This window comes from Aethalodelphis obliquidens, unplaced genomic scaffold, assembly GCF_003676395.1.
Source record: "Aethalodelphis obliquidens isolate GAN/ISIS:26980383/991018 unplaced genomic scaffold, ASM367639v1 scaffold84, whole genome shotgun sequence".
Taxonomy (NCBI): Eukaryota; Metazoa; Chordata; class Mammalia; order Artiodactyla; family Delphinidae; genus Aethalodelphis; species Aethalodelphis obliquidens.
In genome coordinates this window covers 6,573,003-6,579,154 of record NW_020838028.1, presented here as the reverse complement: position 1 = coordinate 6,579,154, position 6,152 = coordinate 6,573,003, and the positions used below count along the sequence as shown (strand labels likewise).

General features: G+C 34.9%; 1 non-coding gene across 1 annotated transcript; it reads left to right on the top strand.

The window, feature by feature from the left end:
- Nucleotides 1-295: 295 nt before the first annotated feature.
- TRNAK-UUU (transfer RNA lysine (anticodon UUU)) lies at nt 296-367 on the top strand. The gene has a single exon. It is a non-coding gene; the product is annotated as a tRNA-Lys (tRNA).
- The last annotated feature ends 5,785 nt before the right edge of the window (nt 368-6,152 follow it).

Genomic DNA, 6,152 nt, shown 5'->3' with positions numbered 1-6,152 from the left:
ACAGTGGTAGATTTGATGTGTTCGTGAGGGGAGGTGAGCCCAGCATCTTCCTACTCTTTCCTCTTGATCCCTTTCTTGGCAGTACGTAGTTTGATATTGTTCTTAGCAATATTTTTGGGATATATGTCTCCTTAGGCATGGGAAATAAAAGGAAAAATAGGCAAATTGGATTACATTAAACTAAAAAGCTTTTGCACAGTGAAGGAAACTGCCAACAAAATGAGAAGGCCATCTACTGAATGGGAGAAGGTATTTGCAAATGATATACCCCATAATAGGTTAATATCCAGGGAATTCCCTGGTTGTCCAGTGGTTAAGACACAGAGCTTTTACTACTGGGGCCCAGGTTCAATCCCTGGTCAGGGAAGTAAGATCCTGCAAGCTGCATGGCACTGAAAAAAGAGAGAGAGAGAGAAAGGTTAATATCCAAAATATGCAAAGAACTCATATAATTCAACATCAAAAAACAAACAACCCAATTAAAAAATGGGTACAGGGTCTGAATAGACATTTTCAGAAGACATACAGATGACCACCAAGCACATGAAAAGATGTTAAATATCACCAATCATCAGGGAAATGCGAGTCAAAACCACAATAACACTTCACACGTGTCAGAATGGCTAGCATCAAAATGACAACAAATAAGAGTTTGCGAGGTTATGGAGAAGAGGAAACCCTTGTGCCCCATTTGTGGGAATGTAAATTGGTGCAGCCACTGTGGAAAACAGTATGGAGATTTCTTTTAAAAATTAAAATCCAGGTTTCCCTGGTGGCACAGTGGTTGAGAGTCCACCTGCTGATGCAGGGGACACGGGTTCGTGCCCCGGTCCGGGAAGATCCCACATGCCGTGTGGCGGCTGGGTCTGTGAGCCATGGCCGCTGAGCCTGCACGTCTGGAGCCTGTGCTCCGCAACGGGAGAGGCCACAACAGTGAGAGGCCCGCGTACCGCAAAAAAAAAAAAAAAAAAAAAAAAAATTAAAATCCAGCAATTTCATTCCTGAGTATTTAACTATTTCAAAAAAATATATTCACCCCTATGGCATTGCAGTATTATTTAAAATAGCCAAGACACGGAAGCAATCTAAATGCCCATCAATAGATAAATGGTTTAAGAGCCTTTTCCTTAAAAGAATATTTAAACCATGGCTCAAAGCTCAAATTAGGCAGAGTTCCTCATACTTCATAAATTTTTATTTTGTTTCCTTAATCTTTTATTCTCCATAATAGCTAGAATCTGGTTTAAAGGCTCAAATGAGAGTTTTAAATGGAAATAAAAACCTTTATTTCTTAATCTCTATATTATATGTGGTTATGTTCTGGGACAGGTGAATTTACTGAAAGCTTAGGACAGCCATTCCAAAGAATTTCTTTTTTTAAAGAAAAGAGAATTTTAAAGAGACTGAATAGTTGGTGATCTAGATAAAATTTTAAAATTTGGAAGTTTGACTTCACAGTTCCATTGAATGTAGGATGTTCCCTTCTTTTGAAGATATTGTTATTTTGGGACTTAATAGATTTACTCTATTAATAGGTTTAGATTTTCTGGACCGTTGAATAATAATAATTGCAATCATGTGTTTAATCTACGTGTGGTGCAATTACATGGATATTATGTGCATTGTCTCATGTACTCTTCACAATGATCCTGCAAGATAGTTTCGAGAAAACTGAAGACCCTACAGATTAACTTGGTAGTTTGTATATAATTGAAGAATTATAATACAAGCCAAGGCAGTCTCACTCAATACTGGTTCTGTGCTCTTAAAATACACATGTTATGTATATTTATGTCATATTATGTGTATTTTACCACAGTACATCCTGCTCCCTCCCTGAAGGAATCCTTAATTTAAGCAGAAAGGTTTTTACACATCCCATTTTTGCAACTAACTAACTTTTATGACTTTGGCAAAGCATTTGACCTGCATTCTGATCTATACAATGAGGGTCTTGGATTAAATGATTTCTCAGGTCTCTTTTCCTTTCTTTTGGCAAGGGAGAGTACTCCTGTTGAGTGAAGTCATTTTTCTTTGATTGGCTGGCAGAGTGGTTTTGGCTCACCTGTAATGCACAGTTTAGCAGAGGCAGTAGAGGATAAAGTCTGTTTCACTCCACAAGCCAAGAAGGAGCAGGTGGTGTCGATTTCTTGTGTTCTGGGGAAAGCTATTTGTCAGTGATAACCTAGATAACTTTGGATAGGTGCAACAACAGCATATGGTATGTTTAGATGCTAATTACTGCCTCTGTGAGCACTTCAGTCTTTATTTTATGCACAAGCCTGGTGAATATAAAAATAAAGGTGAATTTTTAAAAACCTGAATTAACAACCTGAAATTATATCTTTTCTCTTTCTGGTTAAATTATATCTCTTCTCTTTCTGTTGTTAGCTGAAAGTGTTTTACTAGTTTTTTGGTCATTTAAGATAGAAGAGGTAGAATGAAGATGCTTGATAATGTAGTTACTGTGCAGCCTTACCGTTTCTACGTACACAGGTGATACATAGGGAGTGATAAAGCATGCGCAAGCAGTGAGCACACAGAAGATATTTCTCATGTGACAGAGCTAGAGTCTGAGATCTGGAATTGGAGAATCTATAGGTAAGAAAGAAATACAGAAAATTACAGAGGCCTCTATTGAGAGCAAGAATATGGGGCTTATATTACATAGCTGAATGGGCAGAAGCAAACCAGAAATGGCCTTAGCTTCAAGAAAGGGAGACAAACATGGTCCTTTGAAGCAGGATTTGCTTTAACCAAATTTCAGGGAAGATTTTAAAAAAAAAGAAAGAAAGGAAACAAAGAGTATGGTATGCTCTGTTCTTATTTAATAAGCCTTGCCTAATTTAATCCTTACAACAATTTGGTAAGGTAAGTGGTACTAATTTCATTGCATAAGTGAGAAAATGGAGATTTAAGAGATGTTCAGTAGTTTACGTCCAGTATTTTTATCATTATATTATGCCTGGTAGGTGAACATTCACACTTATTGTTTCTTTCATATTATTAGTATTCTCTTTTATGAATTCAACAGAGGAAGACTATTCTGTTGTGAATTTTCTTTGTATTTTTACTAAATATGAGGGATTTAACTCTGACCCTTCCTGGTGAGCTTACTGAATTCCAGAACAAGCTACATACTAATTTTATTGCAAATATTGCTTTCATAAAGAATTTCCTCAAATTATCACAATAATTTAAATCGGGAAATTGTGCATAGTCAAGGAAAAAGACAATTACAAGTTACTTAAAGTGGTCTTTACAATTTAGCCAGTTCAATTTCTGACTCATAGATTGAAGGCCAAGATGGCATGGCCCCACTGAGGGAGTTCTTGGTGTGTCTCTGTATAGCCTGACTGAGGGCAGGTGAGATTTCTTTTGGAAGGTGTTGTATTATGTTCTCTGGATTTAGAATAAGAGGAGAGTGATTATTTAACATCATACAGTTAGAGCTAGATACGTGCAATGTTACATGAAACATAGTGTGTTCTAATCTCGTGTCACAATAATAATGAGGATGATGGTTTATATATTGTATAATGTCTGTATGGCTTTCACATACCCCAACAGTTCATTATCACTATCACCCAGTGAGGCAAGCAGAGCATATCCTCCACTTTCCCCCATTTTATAGAAAATTCAAACAATCAAAAGGAATGAGGCTTAGACACATTAGGTGGCTTACCTGAGGTCACATGGATACAAGAGGGTGAATCAGCAGTCAGCTTTATCTTCTGGTCTTTCCTTGTCCCTTTGCTGTTAGAATCATTGGTGTTAAAAACATCTTCATTCTCATTTCTCATCTGCAACTTACCTCTCCCAGAAATTCTTTTTAATTTTGTTGTAGGGAACTTGGGCCAATGATAGTAAATTTATAGTTACCTGAAATTCGGTGAAGTAGGTTATGTTTTTTAAATGAACGATATGCAAATAAACATAGATTTCTGCATCAATTTCAAACACTTGAACACATCTTTCAGCAAAATCTTGGGTGAGAATTCTCTCACAGAGCTCAAAGGAATTACGAAGTAATTATTCCACAATTGTTCAACTGAGCACAACAAAACACATACTGAGTGACAATTCATGTGCAAATCACAGAATAGGTACTGTGGGAGGTAAAGTAATAAAATAAAATATTGTCTCTACCCATCAGTGGTTTATTAATTATGGGGAAAAAAAACACTATTCTTTATTTTTTATTCTGTCTATTGTTCCATTAAGGATTCAAGAAATTCACAGTAATATAGTTTAAATAAGTATAAAATAAAATAAAATAAGATCCCCAATCCTTCAGGTTTCTAAGGTTTCCACTATTTATTTATTTATATTGACGTATAGTTGACTTGTAATATTATATTAGCTTCAGGTTTATAACACAGTGATTCAATATTTTTTATACATTACAAAATGATCACCATGATGTCTAGTTACAATCTGTCACTGTACAAAGTAATTACAATATTATTGACTATATATATTCCCTATGCTGTGTATTACATCCCTGTGGCTTATTTTTTTGTAATGGGAGGTTTGTACCTCCCTCTCCTATTTCACTCATCCTTCAACCACTTTCTCTCTGGCAACCACCAGTTTGTTCTCTGTATCTATGAGTCTGTTTCTTTTTGTTATGTTTGTTTTGCTTTCTATATTCCACACGTGTGAAATCATATGGTATTTGTCTATCTCTGTCTGATTTATTTCACTTAGCATAATACCCTCTAGGTCCATTTATGCTATCCCAAATGGCAAGATTTCATTATTTTTTTATGGCTGAGTAATATTGTATGTATATATAGTGTGCATATATATATATATATATATATATATATACATACACACACACATATATACATATAAACATTATATATATATATATATATATATATCACATCTTCTTTATCCATTCATCTATAGATGGACACTTAGGTTGCTTCCATATCTTGACTATTTTACATAATGCTTCTATGAACATAGAGGTGCATATATCTTATTGAATTAGTGTTTTTGTTTTCTTCAAAAAAGTCCAGAAGTGGAATTGCTGGATCGTATGGTAGTTCTATTTTTAAGTTTTGAGGAACCTCCATGCTATTTTCCATAGTGCCTGTACCGATTTACATTCACACCAACAGTGCAAAGGGGTTTCCTTTTCTCTACATCCTTGCCAACACTTGTTATTTCTTGCCTTTTTGATAATAACCATTATGGCAGTGTTCAGGATACCTCATTATGATTTTATTTGCATTTCCCTGATGATTAGTGGTGTTAAGCATTTTTTCATGTACCTGTTGGCCATCTGTATTCTTCTTTGGAAAATAATTCTTTGTTGTAGTTCTGTGAAAAATGCCATTGTTATTTTGATGGAACTGCATTGAATCCGTAGATTGCCTTGGGTAGTATGGTTACTGTAACAATATAAATTCTTCCAATCTGTGAACACTGTATATCTTTCCCTTTGTTTGTGTCACCTTCAATTTCTTTCATCAATGTCTTATTGTTTTCTGAGTATAAGTTTTTTACCTCCTTGGCTAGATTTATTCCTAGGCATTTTATTCTTTTTGATGTAGTTGTAAATGGGATTATTTTCTTAATTACACTTTCCAATAGTTGTTAGTGTAGAGAAAAGCAACAGATTTCTGTATATTAATTTTGTATTCTGCAACTTTACTGAATTCATTTATTAGTTCTAATAGTTTTTTGGGTGGCATCTTTAGGATTATCTATCTATCTATCTATCTATCATATGATCTGCAAACAGTGACAGTTTTACTTCTTTCTTTCCAGTTCGGATGCCTTTTATTTCCTTTACTTGCCTAATTGTTGTGGCTAGGACTTTCAATACTATATTGAATAAAAGTGGTGAGAGTGGGCATCTTTGCCTTGTTCCTGTTCTTAGAGGAAATGCTTTCAGTTTTTTCCCATCAAGTATGATGTTGGCTATAGGTTTGTCATATATGACCTTGATTATATTGAGGTATATTCCCTCTATATTCACTTTGTTGAGAGTTTTTATCATGAATGGGTGTTGAATTTTGCCAAAAAAATTGAGATGATGATTGTGTAATTTTTAGTCTTCAGGTAGTTAAGGTGGTATATCATATTGATTTGTGGTTACTGAACCATCCTTGTATTTGTAGGGTAAATCCCACTTG